Source organism: Coenobita brevimanus, chromosome 101 (genome assembly GCF_032717465.1).
Source record: "Coenobita brevimanus isolate Jiangsu-jjx chromosome 101, ASM3271746v2, whole genome shotgun sequence".
Lineage (NCBI taxonomy): Eukaryota > Metazoa > Arthropoda > Malacostraca > Decapoda > Coenobitidae > Coenobita > Coenobita brevimanus.
The window spans coordinates 58,180,202-58,195,064 of NC_137054.1; the positions used below are offsets into that span (position 1 = coordinate 58,180,202).

The 14,863-nt window shown below is 41.0% G+C and overlaps 1 protein-coding gene across 1 annotated transcript in view; it reads left to right on the forward strand.

Annotated features, from left to right (window-relative positions):
- Positions 1–14,863, forward strand: part of LOC145415046 (uncharacterized) — a 1,008,740-nt gene that overhangs the window by 175,330 nt on the left and 818,547 nt on the right. The gene's annotated exons all lie outside the window — the stretch shown is intronic.

Sequence of the window (14,863 nt, forward strand, 5' to 3'; positions counted from 1 at the left end):
AAATATAGTTATTAAAGTATTGATTAATTAATAATAAGTATATTGATAAAAGTATTGATTAGTATATTTATAGAATGGCGGGGAATCGTCCAGGGTGCGAATTGTTCTGAAGGGGAATCGTCCATGTTTTGACGGGGAATTGTCTGACGGCGAATTGTCTTGTAATCAGTATGGACATGGACTGTGTGATGGGCAGCATGGTGGACACAAGTGTAAGATTCAATTGTTAATAGAGTATTCGCGGAATTGACTTTTCGCGGGGGTTACAAGAACATAACTACCGCGAAATATGCGTGATTACTGTACTGCAAATTGCACCAGTCCACTGTTTACCGAATTACTGTATTCATTATATGTACTGTACTCATAAAAATTGAAAAATAAAATAAAGAAATAAAAGCTTGAACATTTATTTGTGAACTGGTGATGTGTTAAGACTGCACTGTAGAATTATCACGACACCTGTGCCCCCACGTGAGTCTTGTTTACGTTTCTGACCCTGACTGTTCTTCTTCTTCCCCACCTGACCTCCATCACTCCGCCCCTCACCCGCCACTCAGCTGTTTTGCAGAAAATAAAATAAATGATGTACGTATGAAATGTAGGCATATTATTTATTTATTTTTCTTCCAACAAAGTAAACTTTCATTCCTATTAACATTTATATTCAGCCATTAGTGTTTTATAATGTTCGCCTTTTTCAAGTCTGTTGCATATGTCCAGCTTCTGTTTCAAGGTAAGCACGATATGCTTACGTTTAGTTTGCACTTTAGGCATTTTGGAGTGTACACATTACCGTCTATCGGAGGAACACAATAGCAAGAGAGCTTGTTTACTGTCTGGTGGCAAAAAGCAGACTGGTGAATTTTGGAGGGTGTGGAGGATGACTGAATTCAAGTAGGGGAAAGAGGGGGAGAGGAGGGGTGGTTAAGAGGATTTGCTAGGGATTTACATTAGCCGGAAATGCCTTCACCTCGCTTTGTCTCACTTCACCCAGCCTCGCGTGACACGATAAAACGGCGGTTTGGCAGTCCATTCAAATTGGTGCACAGTTATAACTTACTGACATTTTTACCAGTCCTTGAATTTTCCCGTTTTTCTGAGTATTCCGTTTTTCTGGATACCGGATAGCTGGGATTGTACTGTATCGAATTGAGGAGAAAACTAGGAGAGTACTAATAAAACGGAGAAGGTGATCAGCGTGATCAGCGTATTGGAAGAGCATAAGGCAAAGTGGGCACACGTAGAAGAAGAACAGAAAGAAGTGGTCAGCTTAAGAGAAATCATTCAGGAAGAAATGGAAATGAACAAGATAAACTTGGAAGAAATGTAGTGAAAATACTGAAGAAAAAAGAGAAAATAGTGAGTGAAACTGTAGAAAGGAACAGATGTATGGTAATATTTGGAAACAGGGAGGAGGAAGAAAAGGTTAGATCTGTGAGACTCGAGAGAGACATGAACCTGGTGAGAGGAATATTAGGCAAGATTGAGCCCAAAGAAGACAAGTGGGTAAAAGAAACTGAGGAAGTAAGGAGGATAGGGCTTTATAAGAAAGGGGAAACAAGACCAATGAGAATCAAGTTGTCAGCAGAAAGTATTGTAAATGATATAATTAAAGTGACCTGGAAATTAAGCAAAGAGGCAGAGATGGAAAATATTATAATAAGAAAAGATTTGAATGAAGAAGAAAGAGAAGTTTCAAAATTATTGAAGGAAGAAGTAAAGGAAAAAAATGATAAGAGGACAGAGGAAGAATGTAATACTTTTTTTTTGGAGAGTGATGGATATGAAAGTAAGGAAGTGGTATGTAAGGAAATAGAAGTGAAGGAAACTAAGGGGGATGGTTGTGAAGGAAACTAAGGGGGATGGCTATGAAAGTTCAGAAATTGAGGAAGTGGTACTGACGGAGAGAAGGAGAGTAGAGGCTATAAAAAACATCAAAAATAATTTGAAGGTGATATATACCAATGTTGATGGTTTAATATCAGCAAGGCTTGAAATTAACGAGATCTTGAGAGAACATGAACCTGATGTCATGTGCTTTGTAGAGACCAAATTAAGAGAAGATATTGATGTTCATTTGGGAGATGGTAAATACAAACTGTGGAGAAAAGACAGAAAAGGAAAAATGGGAGGAGGAGTGATGATAGCAGAGAAGAACAACATAAATGTAGATACTGTGGAAATGGGAGAAGGCAGGGCTGAAGTGATATACAGTATATGAAATTAGAAACTGGAGAGAATGTTAAGAGAGACATGGCGGTAGTGTATGTTCCCCCTAAGACGAGAGCATGGAATGATGATGAATACCAGGAGATGTTGTCAGATATGGCTAGCTATTTACAAAAAATAATTGAGAAAAGCAATAATATAATTTTGGTGGGTGACTTTAACTGTAAAGAGGTGAAGTGGGAGTAATGGTACTCAGGAGGCGGCGAAGATTCGTGGGGCACTATGTTATTAAATATAATATTGAATAATGTGATGACGCAATGGGTCAAAGAAGAGACACGGTTTCGAGGTGAGGACACACCAGCAAGGTTAGATTTACTGTTTACCAAAGAACCCGATGTAATAGAATCATTGAAATATTTCTGTCCTATAGGGAAAAGTGATCATGTGGTCATTGAGTTCCAGATGATAATAGGGAACGTCGAGCCAAGAGACGAGCTTCATAGACAGGGAAGATACAACTTTGGGAAAGCAAATTTTACAGGATTGAGAAACAAAATGAAGAGGAGCAAATTTTACAGGATTGAGAAACAAAATGGGAGTATGGATGGGGTATATGTGCAGGAGTAGGTGAGAATGAGAGGGCAAAGGAAGGAGTATGTATAGTTGTGAGTAAAAGATGGAAGAGGAGCATAAGACAGTATGGATCAGTTGGGTCAAGGATTGTGAGGGTAAAGTTGAAAGTTGGAATACAAATGTGGGCGATTGTGTGTGTGTATTCACCAACGCAAGATCGTGCTAGAGGAGTGAGAGAAGAGTTCTGGACAAATGTAGAAGTGTGCATGGAAAAGTTTGGAAGGAATGAGAGAGTGTTTTTGATTGGTGATATGAATGGTAAAGTTGGGAATGCGAAGGTGGATGGAATAGTTGGTGAGTGGGGTGTGCCTGCTGAGATAGATGAGAATGGGAGTGCGTTAGTGGACATTTGTGCTGGGAGGGGGTTGGTGATAGCCAATACCCTCTTCAGGCATAAAATGATCCACAGGTATACATGGCGAGTGATGAGAAGGGTGGGTGGTGAACTGAATGAAAGGAAGGCAATGATTGATTATGTGTGTGTGGATGAAAGGATGCGAAGATGTGTAAAGGATGCAAGAGTGTATAGAGGTTGGGGGAGTGGACTTTCTGACCACTACTTGGTGGTGGCCAGAATTAGAATGCAAGTAAGACGGAGGAATAGAAGAAGGGAAAGATGAGAGGAAGGAGTAGTTGCAAGGAGAGTGGAAAGGTTACAAGAGGATGAGAAAAAGGCAGAGCATAAGAGAGAAGTGGAGGAATGATTGGGCAAATATAAATTGGAGCAGATGGGATACGTGGAAGGTGTGTGTAAGATATTTAAGGAAGAAATATGTGCAGCATGTGATGTGGTGTGTGGAAGGAAGAGAAGATGGAGGGGGGTGCAAGGAACAGCGTGGTGGACTGAAGAGGTGAAACAGGCTGTGGCACAAAAGAAGAAAGCATACAATGAATGGATGAGAAATAGGGGCGTGGAAGAAGTTGAGAGGCGGAAGAGAGAGTTATATGTAGAAAGAAAGAGAGAGGTGAAAAGATTAGTAAGAGAGAGTAAGAAGAGAGTGGATGAGGAATTTGGAAGGAATTTGAGTGTAAAGTGGAGGGACTGTAAGAAAATGTTCTGGAAAGAGGTGAAAAGAGTATGACAGGGTGGAAGTGAAGTTAGCAGGGGAGTGAAAGATAAAAATGGTAGATTACTAGTGGAGAATGGAGAAAAAGTGAGCAGATGGAGAGAACACTTTAAGGAATTGTTGAACGTAGAGGATGGAAGTAATGCGAGTATAAGTGGCTGGGGAATGGCTGGGAGAAGGAGGGAGGTGAGAAGACAGGAAGAAATCAGTAGGATAGAAGTTGTGGAAGCAATGAAGAAAGTCAAATTGGGGAAAGCCCCAGGAATTGATGGAGTGTGTGGTGAAATGCTGAAGCATGGGGGAGAGATAGTAGTAGAATGGATGTGGAAAATATGCAGATTGGCCTGGGAGGAAGGTAGAGTCCCGGAGGATTGGAAGTCAGGTATAATTATTCCCTTATACAAAGGAAAAGGGGAAAAAGAAGTGTGTGGTAATCATAGGGGCATTTGTCTTCTTAGTATAATAGGAAAAGTGTATGGTAGGATACTTATAGACAGAGTTAGAGAAAGAACAGAGAAATTAGTTGGAGAAGAACAGGGAGGCTTTAGGAAGGGAAGAGGTTGTGTAGATCAGATATTCATTCTTAGGTCTTTAGTGGAAAAGTTTCTAGAGAAGGGAAAGAAGTTGTATGCGGCTTTCATGGATTTGGAGAAAGCATATGACAGGGTGGATAGACAAGGATTGTGGAAAGTGTTAAGAATATATGGAGTAGATGGGAAATTGTTGAATGCTGTGAAGAGTATGTACGATGGTGCGAAGGCTGCAGTGCGTGTGGATGGTGAACTAAGTGAATTTTTCTCTTTGAAAGTTGGTTTGAAACAGGGATGTGTCATGTCTCCATGGTTGTTCAATCTGTACATGGATGGGGTAATAAAAGAGGTACAAGGTAGGGTAGTGGATGTTGGAGTGGCCCTGGTGAGAGAGGATAGTGTTTGGAAACTCCCTGTACTGTTGTTTGCAGATGATACTGTGTTGTTGAGTGAAGACGAAGGAGAGCTGCAAGGCTTGGTGGATGAGTTTGGGAGAGTGTGTAGGAAACGGAATCTAAAGGTGAATGTAGGGAAGAGTAAAGTGATGGTCTTTGAGAGAGGTGAAGTTAGTGAATGTACAGCGAGGTTGGATGGTGAGGAATTGGAAAATGTGGGTATGTTTAAGTACTTAGGTAGTGTGATGAGTAAGAATGGAGGTTTGGAGGGTGAAGTGCATGAAAGGGTACAGCAGGGAAGAAAGGTTGCTGGTTCTTTGAAAGCAGTGATAAGAAACAGGGAAGTGAGCATGGAAGTGAAAAAGTTACTACATGACAGTATTGTGATACCAACTCTATCGTACGGAAGTGAAGCTTGGACATTGTTGGAAGGACATAAGTCAAGAGTGAGAGCTGTGGAAATGAGTTATTTAAGAGGAGCCTGTGGAGTTACGTGGAGAGGCAGGCTGACAAATGAGGATATAAAGAAGCGTTGTGGTGTTGATGTGGATGTGATAGGAAGCGTAATGAGGAACACACTGAGGTGATTTGGCCATGTGGAGAGGATGGAGGGTGAAAGACTAACGAAGAGAGTGTATGTGAGTGAGGTGGAGGGGGGAAGAGGGAGGGGAAGGCCGAGGATGAGATGGAGAGATGGGGTGGAGAGGTATATGAAAGAGGAGGGTGTGAGTTGGGAGCAGGGCAGTGAAATGGCTTGGGACAGGGCGACTTGGAAGCAATTTGTTTGTGGCCACCCCAAACGGGATTGAGGCGTCTGGCAATAGATAGAGAAACTTTTTTGAAAATGCGGATTGGAGAAAATTCAGAGAAACAAAAGAGATACAGAGGAAGTGGGATATCTTTCTAGACCTCTATAATTTGGGAGTGGAAAAATTTGTACCAAGAGTAAGAGGGAAAGAAAACAGGAAAAAGGAATGGTTTAATAGAAGGTGTATGGTAGCAAAATAGAGAGAGATGAGGCGTGGAACAACTGGAGAAAGAGAGGTAACAACAGAACAAAGGACGAGTATAAAAGAATTAGAAATGAATACACAAGAATACGTAGAGAAGAAGAAAGGAATTTTGAAAAAAGTATAATAGTCAAATGCAAGGATGAACCCAAACTGTTTTATAGATTTGTTAATGACAAACTGAAACAAAAGGAAGGAATCACCAAACTGAAAGTAGAAGGAGAGGTCTTTAAGGATGCGGCAATGCAAGCTGAAATAATGAACAAATGTTTCCAATCGGTTTTCACTAATGAAAAAGAGTTTGTGGAAGGGGAGGGAGTGATTAGAAATGTACCGGTGATAAAAGATATAAAAGTGAAGGTACAGGAAGTGTATGAATTACTGGATACTCAAGATGTAAGGAAAGCCCCAGGACCTGATGAAATTTCTAACTGGGTATTGAAGGAAATCAGAGAACAACTGGCGGATAAAATTCACAGTTTAATCGTGTGTTCTCTAGAAGAGGGGAAAGTGCCACATGAATGGAAGAGGGCAAATGTGATACCAATTTATAAGGGAGGAAACAGGGAAGAACCCCTGAATTATAGACCAGTGTCTCTAACCAGCATGGTCACAAAATTGTGCGAGAGAATCCTGAAGGACAGATGGATAAAATATCTGGAAGAGATGAATATATTGGCTGAATGTCAGTTTGGATTCAGAAGTGGAAGGTCATGTGTTTCTAATTTGTTGAGCTTTTACTCAAGAGCGATTGATGTGGTACAGGAGAGAGATGGTTGGGTGGATTGTGTGTACTTAGACTTGGAGAAGGCCTTTGACACGGTACCTCATAAGAGACTAACGTGGAAACTAGATTATATAGGAGGACTGAAGGGGAAACTTCTGGAATGGATGAGAGACTTTTTTAGAGACAGACAAATGAGGACAGTAATAAAGGATAGGATGTCTGGATGGAGGGAAGTAACAAGTGGAGTCCCTCAAGGCTCAGTGTTGGCGCCAGTAATGTTCCTGATTTACGTAACTGATATGGTAGATGGAGTGAACAGTTATGCAAGTCTGTTTGCTGATGATGTAAAGATCTTGAGGAAGGTAGAGGTTGAGGAGGATTGTAAAATGCTGGAGGAGGATCTGGATAGGATACATGATTGGAGCCGGATGTGGGAAATGAAATTTAATGTAAAGGAAAAATATTGGAAATGGGTAAAAGTACCAGGAGACCATCACTGAATTATTTGTTGGGTAATGAATTAATCACAAAAAGGAGAGAAGAGAAAGATTTGGGAGTGCTGGTCCAAGATAGTTTGTCACCAGAAAAGCACATTAACAAGATAGTTGGAGAGACTAATAAGCTCTTGACTAACATAAGAGTAGCATTTCATTATATGGATGAGGAAATGATGAAAAAATTGATAGTGGCCATGATCCGCCCCAGGTTAGAATGTGCAGTGGTAGTGTGGTCCCCACACAAAAAGAAAGATATAAACAAGATTGAGAGAATACAAAGAACAGCAACCAAGATGTTCCCCAGTCTGGCAGATCGGTCATACAGAGAGAGGCTGGAAAAGCTGGATTTGCCTTCCGTAGAGGAAAGGAGAAAGAGGGGAGACATGATTGCAGTGTTCAGGACCATGGTGGGAGTAGATAAAATTGACAAAAAAGATCTGTTTTTATGGGATAAGAGAGCAACAAGAGGACACGGAATGAAATTGAAAAAGTCAAGCTGCTTGAAGGATATCAAGAAATATAGCTTTCCTTACAGAAGTATAGACTTATGGAATAGCCTGGACAAAGAGACCGTCCAGTCTAAAAACTTAAACGAGTTTAAAGCTAAGTTTGACTTATTGAGAAACAGCGACGGAAACCCAACAGCATAGCACATTTCGTGTATATCACAGTTAGGTATATTAGGTAAATACATAAATATTTGGAACGACTTAGACGAAAATGTGGTGCAGGAGAAAACATTCATGTGTAAAAGTAGACTAGATAAATGTGGATATGGAGACAGGACAACACTAGCATTGCTCAGTTCCTGTATACTACAAATAGGTCAATACAAATAGGTAAATACACACATATATATGTATGCTGGAACCCTAGGGTCTTCATACATTCTCCTGACAGCATGCAGCAATTTCCAGGCTACCCCATATATTTTCTGCACCTACCACATTCCCTGTCTATCAATTCAGTAACAAGCTTTCTCCACATTCATGTATGCAGCCTGTAATTTCTTTCCTTTCTCTGGATACTGTACTTATCCACAAAACTCCTTAGAACCAGTATATGATCTACCTAACCCCTTTCCTTCCCTTCCTAAAACCTCTTTGTTCTTCTCCAGGTATTTCCTCAGTTTTTCCCTCTCATCTCCCTATCTTTATCGATATGTATCCTATCATATTTCTTTCCAATTAAAGTCATCCTTTGGTTATTGCACACTTGCTTATAATGGTTTTCCCTATTACTGCATGATGAAAATCTGCGTTCCTGCCGTTATCGCACATTTTTCAGCTAACAAAACATTGTTATCATACACCTGAGTTGGCTTCTCTCATGAATGATGGTGCAGTTCTGGCATTCCCAGATATTCAGCAGATATCAAATTTGTTGGATTCCTAAGCAATTTTCCTCATAAGTTTGTATAGTAATCAGTTTGGGCAGTCATTTGTTAAACTCAGGGTACCATGAAAACCAGTATGCAGCCAGTCCTATGTACAGTGGGGTATGTTTTTTTCCATTATGAAACCTCACACTGACAGACCTTGAATTTATTCATATCTCTTCTCCCTCCCTCCCTATTTTTCTCCCACTTTTCCTTTTTGCTCCTTTCCTAATCTCTTTCCTATTCTTGCTACTTCTATCCCTCTCTCTTTTTCATTTTCAAGTGACATCTAAAGGTTTAAAAATAAATAAGTAAATAAAATTTAGTAAATGAGGAAGTAACAAGACATTTGCATATCTCCATCTTATCACCTGCCTAGACAACATTTACACAAAGCCCATGTTGGCGATTTTGGCCTCTGTGCAGCTGTCAGAGGGGATATGTACTTTTGCTCTCTCTCTCTCTCTCTTTCTCTCACCTCCTAGCCTCAGAACCCCTTACCTTAAATCCATCTCAGGTCTGTCTATGGTATGTTTTTCTTTCTGTTTGTCCTTTCTCATGCCTTTCTATTAACCTAAACATGCCTGTGTGTGTTTCTGATACTTACCATAACAGTATGTATTTATTTAGTGGGTATAAACTGATATAAATGGGAAAATTTGGGATTATGAGTAGGGTGCCCAGTACCAACTAGGATAATTCCCAGAGGGTCTATGTTTTTGTTATCATGCAATTTTGTTATCACCCACTTGGCTTGGTACCAATTATGCACAATAACCATGCGATCACTGTACACTGGAAGACAAATACCCCTATGATTTCTACACATGTCTCTTTCCCCTTTTCCTTTGTGCTGGCATCTCCCAGTATCCAAATGGCAAATCTGATTTTTCACTTATCCAAATTGCCATTTTTAGCAACCTTTATCTGAATCAGCATTCCTAATTATCCAAATTTTGAATACAAAGAATACATTTAAGAAATTTTTACAAAATAAACTAACTGCCAAACACAAAGAAATGCCTAGTCGACCCCCAAGAACGTATGCCTATGCCATATTTTTTTGCACCAAACCCTTTAACTGAATCAGTATTCCAGTGTATCATGGAATAGCCCTCAATGACCACCTGACATCATCCCTGTATCCCATGTGTTTTTGAGAACTATCCAATTCTGTTGCAGATGTTTGGTGTCTGTAAGTGTTTAAATATGACTGAGTACTGGTACATACTCTGGAGGGTGACAAAAGTTACACATAATAACCTTGTCCAGTATGGCACTAGACGTAACCCAATATAAGCCACATGCTGCTGAGCATTATCAAAATTCTGCTGCCAATGTTGTGCTTCTGTAAGTTTGTAATTATGACTTGTGTATGGGAGGGAGAACCTAAAGTCACACCTGATAACCCTTTAGAGTATAGACACTCTTGCATTAGAGAGTTGGACAGAAAAGGGATGAGAGTTTGTTGCCAGACTGGTGCTACATGCCCGTTTTAGAAGTGGAGGGATGCAAGCAGATAGTTCAGAGGAGCAGCGACCATTGAAGTAGCGATAGAGCGATAGAAAAGAGATAAAGAGGCACTGTAGTTCAGAGGAACAGCGACCATTGAAGTAGCGATAGAGCGATAGAAAAGAGATAAAGAGGCAACAGTGCAGCAAAGAGACAGAGGTTGAAGGGAGCCAGTAAGAGGAGGAGTGTTGATGAGATGAATAACTTTTGACTCCACCCTGCACACCACTGTTGACAAATGTAAAAGAAGAATGATGGCTGTCTACAACAACGGCTATAGAACGACCAGAAAGGAAGCTATAGATGAAGGCATAGATAGAAGGATAGAAACCATAAGAGGGCAGTTTGAAAATTAAAGATTTATGCCAGAGTCGATCGAAGGCCTTTGAGATGTCAAGTGCAATGGCAAAGCTTTTGCCAAAGTCCCGAAAGGAGGATGACCAGGAGTCTGAAAGGTAGGTGAGAAGATCGTCAGTGGAGCGTCCCTGACGGAACCCATACTGAAAGAAGGTTGTGATAGGAAAGATGCCTTAAAATTTTTCTATTAAGAATTGACACGAAAACTTTTGAGATACAGGATGTTAAAGCAATTGGACGATAGTTAGAGGGTTGGGAATGGTCACCCTTCTTTGGGACTGGCTGAATGAGAGCAAACTTCCAGCAAGAAGAAAAGGTACATGTTGAAAGACAAAGGTGAAAGAGTTTACCTAGGCAGGGTGTAAGCACAGAAGCACAGTTCTTGAGGGCAACAGGAGGGACTGCATCAGGCCCATATGCTTTGTTGGTATTGTGGCCAGTGATGGCAGAAAATACATCAGCTGAAGAAATTTTAATGTCAGTCATGAGGAAGTCAGAGGGGGGAAGTGATGGAGGAACAGCACCAGAATCAACTAAGGTGGAATTGGAGGAGAAAATCTGAGCGACAATATATGCTTTATCAGTAGAAGAAAGAGCCACAGAGTCATCAGAGTAGAAAAGGGGAGGGAAGGATGATGAGGTAAAGTTGTTAGAAAGGTTTTTGGCAAGGTGCCAGAAGGAGCGGGAAGAATTTGAGTTGGAGAGTTGAGAGCATTTAGTCCGGATGAAATTATTTTTAGCAGAGCAAAGAACAGACTTGGCATGATTCCAGGCAGAAACATAAAAAAATGCAATTCAGGGGTGGGTTGGCTCTGGTACCTTTTATAGGCCCTCTCCTAGTTGCAGACAGCATTAGAACAAGCGTGATGAAAACAAGGCTTTCTTGCATTAGTCAAAGGATATGAGAAAGGAATGTATGCTTCCATGCCAGAGAGAATAACCTCCGTAATGTGCAAGGCACACTCAGATGGCTCCCGGCCATGGAAGCAATACTCATTCCAGGGAAAATCAAAGAAGTACTGCCTGAGAGCCTTCCAATTCGCAGCTCCAAAGTGCCACAGATGACGTTTCTTTGGAGGGTCCACAGGCAGTACCGGAGCGAAAGGACAGGTTAAGGTAAAAGATTATGATCAGGGGAGCCCAACGGAGAGAAAAAATTAACAGTGTAAGCAGAAGGATTAGTTGTAAGGAAGAGGTCAAGTATGTTGGAGCTCTCTCCAAGGCGGTCAGGGATATGGGTAGGGTGCTGTCCAAGCTGCTCTAGGTCATTAAGGATAGAAAAGATGAAGGCTTGTTCACCAAGTGGATTAGTGAAAGGAGAGGAGATCCAAAGGTGGTGGTGAACATTGAAGTCTCCTAGAGTGGAGATTTCAGAGAAAGGAGAAATGGATAGAATGTGTTCCATCGTCGAAGTAAGATAGTCGAAGAATTTTTGATAGTAGAATTAGGAGATAAGTAAACAGCACAGATATTTAGTCAGAGAATGACAGGAGAGCCGAAGCCAAAGAGTAGAGAATTCAGAAGAATCAAGTTCAGGAACACGAGAGGAAGATAGGCTGTTGCATACACATACACAACATCCACCTTTGGCTTTTAAATGAGTATGGAGAAAGTAGGAGGATACAGAAAAGGGTTTGCTGTCACTTGTCTCAGACAGCTGAGTCTCGATAAGGAAGAGAAGGTGAGGTTTAGAGGAGGAGATGTGTGTTCAACAGAGAGAAAGTAAGAGGAAAGGTCGTGAATGTTGCAGAAATGAAGAAATGAGTCAGACAGTGGATCCAGGCAGCTCAAGGAGTCGTCACTGGGAAAGGGGCGGATGGTGGGGGCATTTATGGTCCCCCCCCCCGGGACTCTGAGGCATGTTATGGGTGTGCCATTTTCCTCTTCTTCTTCTTCTTTTTATGTACAGTCGACAGCAGAAGTTCGTCCCTCTCAGCGTGCGTGATACGAGCCTGTTGATCTGGGAACACTGTGTGAGATAGAGTTGTCAGGTATGGTTTAAATGGCTAACATTAAAGAAATGTGTTCGGAGATAAGTTAAGAACACATTCCCTAATGATAACATTGAACTGCAGCAGGTGGGATAATAACGTTATTGTGAAATGTATGACACTGGTGAATGAAGATTCTTCGTTAAGGACACAGACGCACAGGATTATTTGGACTGGACTGATGTTGCCAGCAAGTATTATATGAAATATTATAGAATGTTTGCAGTCCTAAAGGTGAGGTTGCAAGAAAACATTGATTACGTCAGTTACACACTAAACAAACACAGAAACTGGCAGGCGTGTTTCGCGAATACAGTATACGGTTTTGTTTTACAAGTTAAATCACTTCCCTTCCTGACCTCTCTCCCCACCCGTTTCTCCTCTTCCCAGTCACGCTCTGCCATCATCCACATCTTGTCGCTAATGCTGAAAATCGAATGCCTGTAGGTAGAGTTTGGAAATATAAAAGTGTTAAATGAGCTTCTTCAACCTCATCGCTATGAAGTGCTATCCATGACTTGAATATAAATGTTAATAATATGAATAAATCGTCACTGTGGTGGTTAGGAGACATTACTCGTCATCATTTATATAACACATATAATCATCGTTAATACAGTGCTCCAACTACAGTACACTCCCTCTCCACCCCCTCGCAGTCTCCTCTCCCCCATCCACTGTCTCCATCACTCCTCCCACCTCCCTTCCCCCCCTCTACCAGTACCCCTTGTTTCTCTCCCTCAACACCCCCAACCCCTCCACACGGTGTTGCTTAATATACCCTGTTTCGTTTTGCCTCTCTAACTAGATCAGTTATTCATAGTTTGAATACAGTTATCATATACAGGCATTTAAGTCGTAATTGTAGTGACATTATAAACACAATACGGTACTCGTCCCCGTTATATAGCCAACTGTATTACACACAAGTAACCTGACTACTTATATTACACAATGTCCATCGTAACTCTTAGTGTTCAGTACCAAGGACTAAATAATTAAAATATGTGTAAGCAAGAGATTAATGGCTACGGAGGAGGGGTAATAAAATGATGGCAGAATTGAAGCATTGAATACTGTTCTTTGAAGAGTTAATGCCTCTTGACCGCCACTGTCAATCTAATAATAATACACACTGTTACAGAATACAATCCAAAAACATAACCCAAACGTCGTTATATTGTTCGGTTCCTGAAACAAAAATGAAGAAGGGAGAGAAAACAGATATTTGAAATAACTAGTAAATGAAGTCCGGCAGGGTCAGTACAATAAAACCGTGGGAAGGGGTTCGGAGTGTTGCAGCTAGAAACAAGGGGTACTGGTAGAAGGGGGGAAGGGAGGTGGGAGGAGTGATGGAGACAGTGGATGGGGGAGAGGAGACTGCGAGGGGGTGGAGAGGGAGTGTACCGTAGTTGGAGCACTGTATTAACGATGATTATATGTGTTATATAAATGATGACGAGTAATGTCTCCTAACCACCACAGTGACGATTTATTCATATTATTAACATTTATATTCAAGTCATGGATAGCACTTCATAGTGATGAGGTTGAAGAAGCTCATTTAACACTTTTATATTTCCACACTCTACCTACAGGCATTCGATTTTCAGCATTAGCGACAAGATGTGGATGATGGCAGAGCGTGACTGGGAAGAGGAGAAACGGGTGGGGAGAGAGGTCAGGAAGGGAAGTGATTTAACTTGTAAAACAAAACCGTATACTCGCGAAACACGCCTGCCAGTTTCTGTGTTTGTTTAGTGTGTAACTGACGTAATCAATGTTTTCTTGCAACCTCACCTTCAGGACACCCAAAAGTTCTATAATATTTCATATAATACTTGCTGGCAACATCAGTCCAGTCCAAATAATCCTGTGCGTCTGTGTCCTTAATGAAGAATCTTCATTCACCAGTGTCATACATTTCACAATAACGTTATTATCCCACCTGCTGCAGTTCAATGTTATCATTAGGGAATGTGTTCTTAACTTATCTCCGAACACATTTCTTTAATGTTAGCCATTTAAACCATACCTGACAACTCTATCTCACACAGTGTTCCCAGATCAACAGGCTCGTACCACGCACGCTGAGAGGGACGAACTTCTGCTGTCGACTGTATATATATATATATATATATATATATATATATATATATATTTATAAGGAAGTGTAGTGTGTACTGTGCATGTAGATTGGTGTTGACAGTTGAAGAAACTTGTATTGGAGAAAATGCTGGCGTACTCTCTATGTTACTGAAACACTGAAAAAATTCAGCAAAGGGGGATGGTCAGGAACTAGTCCAGAGGGAACGGGAGCTCCAGCTCTCCCTGTCTTTCCATCCACCTTGGGAGTACTACCGACCTCATCTGACAGTTCATCTGTTGTTGTGTCTTTCTTGTTTACCTCTTTTACCAATTTTTCATTTTCCTCCTTCTGCATGTGCAATTGCTTCTTAACTTCATCTGTTTCACTCTGAAATGCCTTCTCTAATCTGTGTACCCGTTCTACCAGCTTATTGTACGTCTCCATTTCAACCACTTCCTGGTAGAAATCATCATCTTGCTTTCTACCTTTATACCTTTTGTTA